The 15,618-nt window shown below is 48.9% G+C and overlaps 1 pseudogene; it reads right to left on the bottom strand.

Annotated features, from left to right (window-relative positions):
- Window positions 1-12,301: 12,301 nt before the first annotated feature.
- On the bottom strand, window positions 12,302-14,165 carry LOC109732625 (cytochrome P450 CYP99A1-like; annotated as a pseudogene).
- Window positions 14,166-15,618: the final 1,453 nt, after the last annotated feature.

Consider the following 15,618-nt stretch of genomic DNA (forward strand, 5'->3'; position numbering starts at 1 on the left):
GAAAAGAAAGGATTAGAGCAAGTACAATAAGGTGACATAAGCAGGCTATAAGGATTAGAATATTATATCTTTGGTTAGTTGGAGGAGAGATAATAGGAGAGAGAAGAGAAGCGGACTCTTGTTTAGTAGTCAGTTGCAACACAAGCCCCAATACGCTTTGTGAGGTTGTAAGATGGGCCAACTAATAAAGTAGTACATACTTAAAACATACTATTGTACATGCTGACTATGAGGTTGGCTCTAGATGACATGTCAACTTCTTATAGCCGACCGTTTGCCGTATTATTTACCATGCTCTTAGGGAATAACTAACGACAATTATTATTTACCATGCTCTTAGGGAACAATTAACGGCAATTACTATAGCGGCCTAATAAATGCCTACAATTTTTGGTGGCTTAGAGGCCCAATAAATTCAGATGGAGAGAGTTCTTAAGTTTGCACGCTCCTCATTTTTCACAAACTCTTGTTAGGTCAATTTTTTTTGAAAGTTAGCAGGAGAACTGCTAAGATTCCATTTTAGAAAAAGAAGCTGATGGTTGAAACTGCTCAGTTTATTAGAAGAAAATCGGGCGAAAACCTGTACATGGACACACCATACCTAGCTAAACTGGGTCTAAAGCCCGACAAGCCATACAAAAACGCCAAAAGACCGAGAAACACAACACCAACAAGGTTTTCCAAAGTCTGGATGTTGATGTTCACTCCTCTATTACTTGACTTAATTATTTGGTCTCATCGTATCAAAGATGAGACCATGCGAGGACACGCCGGTCTGTGGCGGGAGTTCCTCTCTTCACAACATCTGTAACAACTCTAATCTCGTGGTACGTTTGAAATATATTTAGATGAGGAGCCTTCCCCGTGACCATTTAAAAAAAAAATTCCAGCCACCATAGGATGCGCATCCGACGGACCAGGGCACATTCGGATCTGTTACAGTCCTACGAATATTCGCCAAGTACATTTAGTGATAATTATATTTTATTCAGGTTTGCTAAAACTCAGCTAGCTGAGAAATAAATTGGTCTCATTCACATCTCTAACCATCCGATCTAAAGATGCAGAGATTCATGCGTGCTGTTTTTTTTCTACGTGCAGGGACGCGGGCGCGGCAGCCCAATTGTTTTGTTTTGTCGGCCTGTTTGCCCACGCTGTAGCGATATGCACCAGCGCATTACTAGGCGCCAGCTACCAGAGTCCATACTCATGTTTTTTGTCTGCTTTTTTTCATGTCTGCAGATTAATAGGGAAAGCTACCCTGCCGATCTTGATTCATGTGACTTATCTTTTGTCCTATTTTTTGTTGTTGTTATCATTTGATTTTTCTTTTTTAACCTTTTCTTTACTTTTTGCTAAAAAAAATCTCATATGTAAATACTTGTAACTAAGTCTAGTCGGATGGGATTTTTTTTAACGGAATGGCTAACTCACGTCTAGATGTTTTTTAGTGATCTCACATCTAAGTATTTAACCATCGGATCTCTGTGTCTTTAATTTCGTGCACGATCCGCTCAACTCGTGATCGTGGGTGTCGCGTTGTTACGTCGGGACGGAGGGCTACAGCGGGGTGGGCTGGTTCCTGTTTTTTTTGTTGGGCCAGCCTTTGTTTGTTTTGAGCTCTAAGTGTTGGGCTTTGTTTTGGGCAACTTATGAGATTGAGCTAGTAGCCTCGCTCACGTCGTCAAAGGCTCAGTCTTGTGCATACGGAAGTGAAGTAAATTTGCATAATGGCCAATGGTTGTGAGTTTTATATATATTGCAATCGCTCATGTTCATGTCATTTTTTAGAAGAAGTTGTCTAGATATATTTCACCATTTACTTTTTTTTTCTTTTAATCATTTTTAGGTATGTATTTTTTTTGCCCATGTCATCAGTGTCCTTTTTTGTTATTAGCCGATTTATTTTTTCCTTTACTTTTTTGTTTGATGCACTTTTTCCATATCAATTTTGTATTGTCTATGCAAGTGTAAACCCCTTGACTCCGGAATTTGGCCTTTTTTTTGTAGTTTGTAGTCATCTCATTTGCAAGTAGCCATCTAGCAATCGTATTTTTTATAGTTTCAGTTGCCCTGTTTTACAGATCCACCCTTGATTCATGAATAGTTTTTTCTTTCAAAGTTGTAGTTTGTCCCAGTTGCAAATCAGTCATCAAGTCAAAACTGTCACCTAGTCTCCAGTCAACCCTCAACTCGCAACTGGGGCATTTTTTGCAAGTACTCCAGTTGCATGTCCACCTTCGTGTCACAACTAAGGTTAGGTCATAGTTTGTAGTCGGCTTAGTTGCAAGTCAACCCTCGACTCGCAACTAGGAGCGAGTTTTTCATAGTTTGAGGGCGCCCTAGTTCCAAGTCAACCATCGACTTGCAAGTAGCAGGCCCAGTTGCAAGTCCACTATCGACTCGCAACTAGGTTTTTTGCAGTTGCGCCAGTTGCAAGTCAACCTTTGGCTTGCAACTAGGAGGGCGGGGGGCATTAGCAAGTCAACCATTGACTCACAACTAGGTTATCTTTTATTTTCTTGTAGTTCGCCTAAGTTGCAAGTCAACCATCGACTGATAATCGTGCCCAGTTGCAAGTCAAACATCGACTCTCAACTGGGATGTGTTGTAGTTTTGTAGTTGCCCTAGTTGCAAGTCAACCATCGACTCGCAACTGGGATGTTTCATAGTTTTGTAGTTGCCCCAGTTGCAAGTCAACCATTGACTCGCAACTAGGTTATTTTTCGTTTCGTTTTCTTGTAGTTTGCCTCAGTTGCAACTCAACCATCGACTTGTATCCGTGCCCCAGTTGCAAGTCAATCATTGTTGTTGTTGTTGTTTGGTGGTGTGTGTGTGTGTGCGCGCGCGCGCGCGTGTGTGTGTCGAGGGTCCCCAGTTGCATGAAGCCCATCGACTCGCAACTAGGGGTGTGTGTTTGTTGAGGACCCCAGTTGCAAGTTGACTATCAACTCGCAACAAGGGAGTGTGTGTGTGTGTGTGTGTTTTATCGTGGCCCCAGTTGCAAGTCGACCATCGACTCGCAACTAAGGATGTGTGTGTGTGTGTGTGTGTGTTTGTGTTTGTTGAGGACCCCCGGTTGCAAGTTGACCATCGACTCGCAACTAGGGGGTGTACGTTTTGTCGTGGCCCCCAGTTGCAAGTTGCCCATCGACTCGCAAGTAAGGATGTGTGTGTTTGTCAAGGGTCCCCAGTTGAATGTTAACCATCGACTCGCAACTAGGGGGTGCGCGTGTGTGTGTTTTGTCGTGGCTACCAGTTGCAAGCCGCCCATCGACTCGCAACTAAGGATGTGTGTGTGTGTGTTTGTGTCGAGGGTGCCCAGTTGTATGTCGATAACCGACTCGCAATTAGGGGTGTGTGTGTCCTTTTGTCAGGGGCCCTAGTTGCATGTAAACCATCGACTCGCAACTAGGGGGTGTGTGTTTGTTGAGGACCCCTGGTTGCAAGTTGACCATCGACTCGCAACTATGGGGTGTGTGTGTGTGTGTGTGTTTTGCTGTGGCCCCCAGTTGCAAGCGGCCCATCGACTCACAACTAAGGATGTGTGTGTTTGTCAAGGGTCCCCAGTTGCATGTCAACCATCGACTCGCAACTAGATGTGTGTGTGTCTTTTTGTCAAGCGTCCCCAGTTGCATTCAACCATCGACATGCAACTACAAGCGTTGTTACCTGACTGCAAATCCACGCGCGCATAGTGACCGCAATGAGCGAGTCAACCATTGATTCGCAACTAGGTTATTTTTCATTTTTTGTAGTTTGCCTCAGTTGCAACTCAACCATTGACTCGCAACCGTGCCCCAGTTGCAAGTCAACCATCGACTCGCAACTGGGATGTGTCATAGTTTTGTAGTTGCCCCAGTTGCAAGTCAACCATTGACTCGCAACTAGGTTATTTTTCGTTTCGTTTTCTTGTAGTTTGCCTCAGTTGCAACTCAACCATCGACTTGCATCTGTGCCCCAGTTGCAAGTCAATCATTGTTGTTGTTTGTTGTTTTTGTTGTTGTTGTTGTTGTTGTTGTTGTTGTTGTTGTTGTTGTTGTTGTTGTTGTTGTTGTTGTTGTTGTTGTTGTTGTTGTTGTTGTTGTTGTTGTTGTTGTTGTTGTTGTTGTTGTTGTTGTTATGTGTGTGTGCGTGTGTGCGTGTCGAGGGTCCCCAGTTGCATGAAGCCCATCGACTCGCAACTAGGGGGTGTGTGTTTGTTGAGGACCCCTAGTTGTAAGTTGACTATCAACTCGCAACAAGGGTGTGTGTGTTTTGTCATGGCCCCAGTTGCAAGTCGACCATCAACTCGCAACTAAGGATGTGTGTGTGTATGTGTTTGTTGAGGACCCCCGGTTGCAAGTTGACCATCGACTCGCAACTAGGGGGGTGTACGTTTTGTCGTGGAGCCCAGTTGCAAGTTGCCCATCGACTCGCAAGTAAGGATGTGTGTGTTTGTCAAGGGTCCCCAGTTGAATGGCAACCATCGACTCGCAACTAGGGGGTGCGCGTGTGTGTGTTTTGTCGTGGCTACCAGTTGCAAGCCGCCCATCGACTCGCAACTAAGGATGTGTGTGTGTGTGTTTGTGTCGAGGGTGCCCAGTTGTATGTCGATAACCGACTCGCAATTACGGGTGTGTGTGTCCTTTTGTCAGGGGCCCTAGTTGCATGTAAACCATCGACTCGCAACTAGGGGGTGTGTGTTTGTTGAGGACCCCCGGTTGCAAGTTGACCATCGACTCGCAACTATGGGGTGTGTGTGTGTGTGTGTGTGTGTGTTTTGCTGTGGCCCCCAGTTGCAAGCGGCCCATCAACTCACAACTAAGGATGTGTGTGTTTGTCAAGGGTCCCCAGTTGCATGTCAACCATCGACTCGCAACTAGATGTGTGTGTGTCTTTTTGTCAAGCGTCCCCAGTTGCATTCAACCATCGACATGCAACTACAAGCGTTGTTACCTGACTGAAAATCCACGCGCGCATAGTGACCGCAATGAGCGAGTCAAGCATTGATTCGCAACTAGGTTATTTTTCATTTTTTGTAGTTTGCCTCAGTTGCAACTCAACCATTGACTCGCAACCGTGCCCCAGTTGCAAGTCAACCATCGACTCGCAACTGGGATGTGTCATAGTTTTGTAGTTGCCCCAGTTGCAAGTCAACCATTGACTCGCAACTAGGTTATTTTTCGTTTCGTTCTCTTGTAGTTTGCCTCAGTTGCAACTCAACCATCGACTTGCATCTGTGCCCCAGTTGCAAGTCAATCATTGTTGTTGTTTGTTGTTTTTGTTGTTGTTGTTGTTGTTGTTGTTGTTATGTGTGTGTGCGTGTGTGCGTGTCGAGGGTCCCCAGTTGCATGAAGCCCATCGACTCGCAACTAGGGGGTGTGTTTGTTGAGGACCCCTAGTTGTAAGTTGACTATCAACTCGCAACAAGGGTGTGTGTGTGTTGTCATGGCCCCAGTTGCAAGTCGACCATCGACTCGCAACTAAGGATGTGTGTGTGTATGTGTTTGTTAAGGACCCCCGGTTGCAAGTTGACCATCGACTCGCAACTAGGGGGTGTACGTTTTGTCGTGGAGCCCAGTTGCAAGTTGCCCATCGACTGGCAAGTAAGGATGTGTGTGTTTGTCAAGGGTCCCCAGTTGAATGTCAACCATCGACTCGCAACTAGGGGGTGCGAGTGTGTGTGTCTTGTCGTGGCCACCAGTTGCAAGCCGCCCATCGACTCACAACTAAGGATGTGTGTGTCTTTGTGTCGAGGGTGCCCAGTTGTATGTCGATAACCGACTCGCAATTACGGGTGTGTGTGTCCTTTTGTCAGGGGCCCTAGTTGCATGTAAACCATCGACTCGCAACTAGGGGGTGTGTGTTTGTTGAGGACCCCCGGTTGCAAGTTGACCATCGACTCGCAACTATGGGGTGTGTGTGTGTGTGTGTGTGTTTTGCTGTGGCCCCCAGTTGCAAGCGGCCCATCAACTCACAACTAAGGATGTGTGTGTTTGTCAAGGGTCCCCAGTTGCATGTCAACCATCGACTCGCAACTAGATGTGTGTGTGTCTTTTTGTCAAGCGTCCCCAGTTGCATTCAACCATCGACATGCAACTACAAGCGTTGTTACCTGACTGAAAATCCACGCGCGCATAGTGACCGCAATGAGCGAGTCAAGCATTGATTCGCAACTAGGTTATTTTTCATTTTTTGTAGTTTGCCTCAGTTGCAACTCAACCATTGACTCGCAACCGTGCCCCAGTTGCAAGTCAACCATCGACTCGCAACTGGGATGTGTCATAGTTTTGTAGTTGCCCCAGTTGCAAGTCAACCATTGACTCGCAACTAGGTTATTTTTCGTTTCGTTCTCTTGTAGTTTGCCTCAGTTGCAACTCAACCATCGACTTGCATCTGTGCCCCAGTTGCAAGTCAATCATTGTTGTTGTTTGTTGTTTTTGTTGTTGTTGTTGTTGTTGTTGTTGTTGTTGTTGTTATGTGTGTGTGCGTGTGTGCGTGTCGAGGGTCCCCAGTTGCATGAAGCCCATCGACTCGCAACTAGGGGGTGTGTTTGTTGAGGACCCCTAGTTGTAAGTTGACTATCAACTCGCAACAAGGGTGTGTGTGTGTTGTCATGGCCCCAGTTGCAAGTCGACCATCGACTCGCAACTAAGGATGTGTGTGTGTATGTGTTTGTTAAGGACCCCCGGTTGCAAGTTGACCATCGACTCGCAACTAGGGGGTGTACGTTTTGTCGTGGAGCCCAGTTGCAAGTTGCCCATCGACTGGCAAGTAAGGATGTGTGTGTTTGTCAAGGGTCCCCAGTTGAATGTCAACCATCGACTCGCAACTAGGGGGTGCGAGTGTGTGTGTCTTGTCGTGGCCACCAGTTGCAAGCCGCCCATCGACTCACAACTAAGGATGTGTGTGTCTTTGTGTCGAGGGTGCCCAGTTGTATGTCGATAAGCGACTCGAAATTAGGGGTGTGTGTGTGTCCTTTTGTCAGGGGCCCTAGTTGCATGTAAACCATCGACTCGCAACTAGGGGGTGTGTGTTTGTTGAGGACCCCCGGTTGCAAGTTGACCATCGACTCGCAACTATGGGGTGTGTGTGTGTGTGTGTTTTGCTGTGGCCCCCAGTTGCAAGCGGCCCATCGACTCACAACTAAGGATGTGTGTGTTTGTCAAGGGTCCCCAGTTGCATGTCAACCATCGACTCGCAACTAGATGTGTGTGTGTCTTTTTGTCAAGCGTCCCCAGTTGCATTCAACCATCGACATGCAACTACAAGCGTTGTTACCTGACTGAAGATCCACGCGCGCATAGTGACCGCAATGAGCGAGTCAACCATTGATTCGCAACTAGGTTATTTTTCATTTTTTGTAGTTTGCCTCAGTTGCAACTCAACCATTGACTCGCAACCGTGCCCCAGTTGCAAGTCAACCATCGACTCGCAACTGGGATGTGTCATAGTTTTGTAGTTGCCCCAGTTGCAAGTCAACCATTGACTCGCAACTAGGTTATTTTTCGTTTCGTTTTCTTGTAGTTTGCCTCAGTTGCAACTCAACCATCGACTTGCATCTGTGCCCCAGTTGCAAGTCAATCATTGTTGTGGTTTGTTATTTTTGTTGTTGTTGTTGTTGTTATTGTTGTTATGTGTGTGTGCGTGTGTGCGTGTCGAGGGTCCCCAGTTGCATGAAGCCCATCGACTCGCAACTAGGGGGTGTGTGTTTGTTGAGGACCCCTAGTTGTAGGTTGACTATCAAGTCGCAACAAGGGTGTGTGTGTTTTGTCATGGCCCCAGTTGCAAGTCGACCATCGACTCGCAACTAAGGATGTGTGTGTGTATGTGTTTGTTGAGGACCCCCGGTTGCAAGTTGACCACCGACTCGCAACTAGGGGGGTGTACGTTTTGTCGTGGAGCCCAGTTGCAAGTTGCCCATCGACTCGCAAGTAAGGATGTGTGTGTTTGTCAAGGGTCCCTAGTTGAATGTCAACCATCGACTCGCAACTAGGGGGTGCGCGTGTGTGTGTTTTGTCGTGGCCACCAGTTGCAAGCCGCCCATCGACTCGCAACTAAGGATGTGTGTGTGTGTTTGTGTCGAGGGTGCCCAGTTGTATGTCGATAACCGACTCGCAACTAGGGGTGTGTGTGTCCTTTTGTCAGGGGCCCTAGTTGCATGTAAACCATCGACTCGCAACTAGGGGGTGTGTGTTTGTTGAGGACCCCCGGTTGCAAGTTGACCATCGACTCGCAACTATGGGGTGTGTGTGTGTTTTGCCGTGGCCCCCAGTTGCAAGCGGCCCATCGACTCACAACTAAGGATGTGTGTGTTTGTCAAGGGTCCCCAGTTGCATGTCAACCATCGACTCACAACTAGATGTGTGTGTGTCTTTTTGTCAAGCGTCCCCAGTTGCATTCAACCATCGACATGCAACTACAAGCGTTGTTACCTGACTGCAAATCCACGCGCGCATAGTGACCGCAATGAGCGAGTCAACCATTGATTCGCAACTAGGTTATTTTTCATTTTTTGTAGTTTACCTCAGTTGCAACTCAACCGTCGACTCGCAACCGTGCCCCAGTTTTAAGTCAACCATCGACTCGCAACTGGGATGTGTCATAGTTTTGTAGTTGCCCCAGTTGCAAGTCAACCATTGACTCGCAACTAGGTTATTTTTCGTTTCGTTTTCTTGTAGTTTGCCTCAGTTGCAACTCAACCATCGACTTGCATCTGTGCCCCAGTTGCAAGTCAATCATTGTTGTTGTTTGTTGTTTTTGTTGTTGTTGTTGTTGTTGTTGTTGTTGTTGTTATTGTTGTTATGTGTGTGTGCGTGTCGAGGGTCCCCAGTTGCATGAAGCCCATCGACTCGCAACTAGGGGGTGTGTGTTTGTTGAGGACCCCTAGTTGTAAGTTGACTATCAACTCGCAACAAGGGTGTGTGTGTTTTGTCATGGCCCCAGTTGCAAGTCGACCATCGACTCACAACTAAGGATGTGTGTGTGTGTATGTGTTTGTTGAGGAACCTCGGTTGCAAGTTGACCATCGACTCGCAACTAGGGGGGTGTACGTTTTGTCGTGGAGCCCAGTTGCAAGTTGCCCATCGACTCGCAAGTAAGGATGTGTGTGTTTGTCAAGGGTCCCCAGTTGAATGTCAACCATCGACTCGCAACTAGGGGGTGCGCGTGTGTGTGTTTTGTCGAGGCCACCAGTTGCAAGCCGCCCATCGACTCGCAACTAAGGATGTGTGTGTGTGTTTGTGTCGAGGGTGCCTAGTTGTATGTCGATAACCGACTCGCAACTAGGGGTGTGTGTGTCTTTTTGTCAGGGGCCCTAGTTGCATGTAAACCATCGACTCGCAACTAGGGTGTGTGTGTTTGTTGAGGAGCCCCGGTTGCAAGTTGACCATCGACTCGCAACTATGGGGTGTGTGTGTGTGTGTTTTGCCGTGGCCCCCAGTTGCAAGCGGCCCATCGACTCACAACTAAGGATGTGTGTGTTTGTCAAGGGTCCCCAGTTGCATGTCAACCATCGACTCGCAACTAGATGTGTGTGTGTGTCTTTTTGTCAAGCGTCCCCAGTTGCATTCAAACATCGACATGCAACTACAAGCGTTGTTACCTGACTGCAAATCCACGCGCGCATAGTGACCGCAATGAGCGAGTCAACCATTGATTCGCAACTAGGTTATTTTTCATTTTTTGTAGTTTACCTCAGTTGCAACTCAACCGTTGACTCGCAACCGTGCCCCAGTTGCAAGTCAACCATCGACTCGCAACTGGGATGTGTCATAGTTTTGTAGTTGCCCCAGTTGCAAGTCAACCATTGACTCGCAACTAGGTTATTTTTCGTTTCGTTTTCTTGTAGTTTGCCTCAGTTGCAACTCAACCATCGACTCGCATCTGTGCCCCAGTTGCAAGTCAATCATTATTGTTGTTTGTTGTTTTTGTTGTTGTTGTTGTTGTTGTTGTTGTTGTTGTTGTTGTTGTTATGTGTGTGTGCGTGTGTGCGTGTCGAGGGTCCCCAGTTGCATGAAGCCCATCGACTCGCAACTAGGGGGTGTGTGTTTGTTGAGGACCCCTAGTTGTAAGTTGACTATCAACTCGCAACAAGGGTGTGTGTGTTTTGTCATGGCCCCAGTTGCAAGTCGACCATCGACTCGTGACTAAGGATGTGTGTGTGTGTGTGTGTTTTGAGGACCCCCGGTTGCAAGTTCACCATCGACTCACAACTAGGGGGGTGTACGTTTTGTCGTGGCCCCCAGTTACAAGTTGCCCATCGACTCGCAAGTAAGGATGTGTGTGTTTGTCAAGGGTCCCCAGTTGCATGTCAACCATCGACTCGCAACTAGGGGGTGCGTGTGTGTGTGTTCTGTCGTGGCCACCAGTTGCAAGCCGCCCATCGACTCGCAACGAAGGATGTGTGTGTGTGTGTGTGTCGAGGGTGCCCAGTTGCATGTCGATAACCGACTCGCGACTAGGGGTGTGTGTGTCCTTTTGTCAGGGGTCCCTAGTTGCATGTAAACCATCGACTCGCAACTAGGGGGTGCACGTGTGTGTGTTTTGTCGTGGCCCCCAGTTGCAAGCCACCCATCGACACGCAACTGAGGATGTGTGTGTGTGTGTGTGTGTGTGGAGGGTGCCCAGTTGCATGTCGATAACCGACTCGCAACTAGAGGTGTGTGTGTCCTTTTGTCAGGGTCCCTAGTTGCATGTAAACCATCGACTCGCAACTAGGGGTGTGTGTTTGTTGAGAACCCCCGGTTGCAAGTTGACCATCGACTCGCAACTATGGGTTGCGTGTGTGTGTGTTTTGTCGTGGCCCCCAGTTGCAAGCCGTCCATCGACTCGCTACTAGGGATGTGTGTGTGTGTGTCGAGGGTGCCCAGTTGCATGTCGATAACCGACTCGCAACTAGGGGCGTGTGTGTCCTTTTGTCAGGGGTCCCTAGTTGCATGTAAACCATCGACTCGCAACTAGGGTGTGTGTGTGTGTGTGTTTTGTCGTGGCCCCCAGTTTCAAGCCGCCCATCGACTCGCAACTAAGGATGTGTGTGTGTTGTGTGTTGAGGGTGCCCAGTTGCATGTCGATAACCGACTCGCAACTAGGGGTGTGTGTGTCCTTTTTTCAGGGGTCCCTAGTTGCATGTAAACCATCGACTCGCAATTAGGGGGTGTGTGTTTGTTGACGACCCACGGTTGCAAGTTGACCATCGACTCGCAACTATGGGGTGCGTGTGTGTGTGTTTTGTCGTGGCCCCCAGTTGCAAGCCGCCCATCGACTCACAACTAAGGGTGTGCGTGTTTGTCAAGGGTCCCAGTTGCATGTCAACCATCGACTCGCAACTAGGGTGTGTGTGTGTCTTTTTGTCAAGCGTCCCCAGTTGCATGTCAACCATCGACATGCAACTACAAGCGTTGTTACCTAACTGCAAATCCACGCGGGCATAGTGACCGCAATGAGGAGCATGAAGGGGTTGTCGTGTGGACACAACTATTCTCATCTCGAGCTCAAATGACCCTGCATGAACAGTAAAATCATAAAAAAAAATTAAAAAACTGAATTTTTTGTGCGAAACATTGACAAAATTTCTGAGTGCTCGCAAATTTTTATATTACATCTGTGGAAGTGGTGAAAAAAAATCGATTCTCCAAAAAAATGCCATTTTCAAAAGCATTTTCATGTGCTGATTTTGTTTTTTTCTGTGACTTCCACGAATGTTATTTCTACATGAAAATTTGGAGGCTCTTAAAACCTTTGTTAAAGTTTATCACAAAAAAATTAAAAAATTTGATTATTTTTTCATTTTCTTTCGAATTTACTGTTCACCCGATCTCATTTGAGCTCGGGAGCAGAATGACACTTTTGTTGTTTGACCAATTACTTGTCCGTTTGTTTAATCTTAGCATCAGATTTCCTATCATTTTCCCTTTTTATAGAACATTTTAATTTCTATTTTGGCCTATTTGTGTGTTTCGTTTTATGAAATTATATTCACTCACAGGTGCGCTCTAGCTACTCTCCACACAGTCACAACCAAACACCGGTGTTCTCTCAAAAAAAAACAACAACACCGGTGTTTCCCATAGAAAAACAACACACCGTTGATTTATAAAGAAAAACAAATATACTTTATTTTTGAGAAACTAGAAAAAAAAACTGCATGAGACTGCGAGCCAAGGAGAGAGAGAGAGACTGACCTAGGCACCTAGCCAGCATCAAACAACAAGTACTACGAGGCCCAGCAAATCAACTCACACCCAGCCAAAAAAAGAAAGAAAAAAAAGCATAGACAGCCCACAAGGATGTCGCCCAGCCCAGAAAAACTAACCAGACGACGATGGAAACGAGCGGGTGGCTGAGGGACGCGTCAGCCGACGTCAGCTGACTGAGACCAAATTACGTCTCAGTCAGCTGAGTTCTAGGCGATCCCTAATATATAACACAAGCCCGAAAGTTAACCACGAACAGGAAGTAGCATACAAATACAAGGATGAATGGGGTGCGCGATCTTCAGATTTCCACTGGGAGCTCCTTGCACGGCGATGCTAATAGACGAAGCTGGTTCTTTCTCCTTGCCGTCGTGCCGACGATCATGTCCATGTCGAGCTCATCCGGCCGCATCCCATCGGGGAGGCTCCAGTCAAAGTAGTAGATAAGCCGTGCCATGATGAGCTCCAGCACGGCGAGCCCGAAGGTATCTCCGGGACACATCCTCCTTCCGCTACCGAACGGGAGGTACTCCAACTGCAAACCGCCTTTGAAGTCTACCGCGCCACCGTCGAACCTCTCCGGCCGGAACTCCTCCGCGTCGGGCCAATGCTCGGGGCTCCGCGCCATCGCCCAAGCGTTGACGATGACCGTGGTGCCCTTGGCGACCTCGAACCCGCCGACGTTGCAGGTCTCTCGGCAGAGTCGGGGGAGAAGGAGCGGCAGCATTGGGTTCAGCCTGAGGCCCTCCTTGATGACCATCCTTGTGTACCGTAGCTTGTCCATGAGGCCCTCATGCTCCTGCGGGCTCTTGCCATCCAGTGCTTGCCGAACCTCAGCCTGTGCTTTGGCCAGCGCCTCGGGGTTCCTCATGAGCTCCGACATGATCCACTCAGCGGCTGACGACGTTGTCTCCGTTCCTCCGGTGAGCATGTCCTAAAAATACCACCAACATGCAGCCATGAATCAAATTATTAAACAAGGTAAGAGGCCCGCCGGACATATTATATGATTTAATAATTTGGAGAGGTTGCTGCTTACAAATAAGATTGCTTTGATGCTTGTCATACTGATGGGGACCTCCAGCTTGCCCTCGTCCTTGATCCTAAGCAAGGCGCTCAGGAGGTGCTCTTCTTCTTCATCATCTCCGATGGTCTTGGTCGCCGCTCGCTGTGCCTCGCACTCGCCGATCATCTTGTCAAATATGGCGTCCAGCTGACGGCGCGTTCGCCACCGCCGGCGTGTCAGCCCAGTGGCGACGTCCACGAACCACAGAGACGGGAAGAGGTCCCTGGCGCTGAACCCCGCGCCTTCTTTCACAGCCACCTCGATGACCGGCATGTACTGTTCCTGAAGCTCCGTGCCACACAGCTGCCCAAACGTCGCCTTTCCGGTGATCCCAATCGAGCACGAGCAGAGCAGACTTCCGAGGTTGACTGGCTGGCCACCTCGGCCCGCGGCGTCGACCTTCCTCACGAGGGAACGGGTCTCGCCATCCCGGACGGACGCGAGCTGCCGCACCTTGTGCGCGCCGAGGAGCTCCATCATGCAGAGCTTGCGCAGCGTCCTCCAGTACGCCCCGTACGGCGCGAAGGCGATGTCCATGCTCCCGTAGAGGATGATTTCCGCGGTGAGCAGGTTCGGCCGCGACGCGAAGGTAAGGTCCTTGTCCCGGAGCACCTCCTGCGCCGCCGCAGGCGAGGAGATGACGACGGCGTTGATTTGGCCCAGCCGCAGGGACATCACCGGGCCGTGCTTCTGGGCCAGGCCCCGTAGCGCTGCCTGTGGCTGGGAGGTGAAGAGGTGGAGGAGGTTGCCGATCAAGGGGAGACACCATGGACCTGGAGGCCGCCTCTTCTTGGAACTTGCCGAAGATTTACGGCTAAGCAAGGAGGACACAAAGGACCACCAGTGAGACGACGGCGAGAGAGAGAAGCAGGGTGGCTGCGCTTAGCTCCATCTCCATGTGGATGGCTTGCTGATCGAGGACCAACAGCTAGCAAGAACTTTTGTTTTTCGAGCCATGAATGCATGTATATATAACAGATGGGAGAAAAAGTTTGGAGTTTTATAAGCCTTGTTCTCGATGTCTCTACTGATGTCAACCTGCCGTAGTAATAAATTAGCATCATATCCGAAAAAAGGTTTCCACTTTGTACTACAAAGCAACCAACTGATACAACCAACAATAGATGCGAGGTGAAAGCAGCACAGACACGCCTAAAACAACCGAAAAAGAAAATAAATGCCAACAACGGCGGATCGACCAAAACGAAGAAGCCTTGAGACCACTGCGCCCACCGGAGATCTCCCACCAAGCTCCTAGACTCCGAAGCGCCTGTACCAATCAACACCTCCAAGAAGGGACGCGATGATGACGATGTTGTTGCCAAGGATTTCCCCCGGTACGCGATGAGGAGAGAGGAAGGGTAGCCCCTGTTAGAAGGGAATAGAGAGGATTGGTGGAATTATTGATGGATTGTATTGCTTGAGCCTCGTGCCATATATATAGGAGTACAATGACCAACTTGGAGTACAAAACAAGGCAGGACCAAATCCTACTCTATCCTATATACTTCCTAATAATCATATACTCAACACCCCCTCCCCCCCCCCCCCCCCCCGGCGCGCGGCAGTCACAACGGTAACGACACAGACGGTGAGACTAGAGAAGAATCTGAAGGCAAGCCGACAGACACCCCCCACCAGTCGTTACAGTCGATGCATCGCCGAAGTCGTGGCTGAAGTGGAAACCGACAAGGTTTCTCAAGCAAGGCGGTAGCCCTTCGTGTTGTTTGTCGAAGTAGCCGAGAGCGTAGAGTGGTGTAGCCGTGCGAAAAACACCGTGGTCGATGTCGAGTCGGGGTAGCCGGTGTCGAGGTTGTCGCTGTGGAGCCGCGGGCGCAAGGAGACGCCGAGTTAGTCATGGGCGCAGTGGTGTCGAAGTAGTGTGCGCCGGGAAGAAGACGTTGTTGACGATGCATCGCACCGGGTTTGCCAAACGCGGGGTCACATCATAGACGAAGGCACACACCAGTGTTGCCAACACTAGGCATGCGTAGACGGACGAAGATGAAGTTGACGAAGCATCGCACAGGCTTGCCAGGCCCGGGGTCAGAAGGGAATAGAGAGGATTGGTGGAATTATTGATGGATTGTATTGCTTGAGCCTCGTGGGCATATATATAGGAGTATAATGACCAACTTGGAGTACCAGACAAGGCATGACCAAATCCTAGTCTATCCTATACTTCCTAATAATCATATACTCAACAGCCCCCGACGCCCTCCAGGAAGGTCCGGCGGCACCCTCAGGCGCCACCGCGTCGGTGCCGTCCAGGCCGACAAGGATTTTTCCTGATCCCAACCTTCACCTCGGGCACTCCGGAGCCCGCCACCAAACCAACCACCACCCTGCGCCACCACAGTCTTGAAGCTTCCCATG

This window comes from Aegilops tauschii, chromosome 4 (assembly GCF_002575655.3).
Source record: "Aegilops tauschii subsp. strangulata cultivar AL8/78 chromosome 4, Aet v6.0, whole genome shotgun sequence".
NCBI lineage: Eukaryota > Viridiplantae > Streptophyta > Magnoliopsida > Poales > Poaceae > Aegilops > Aegilops tauschii.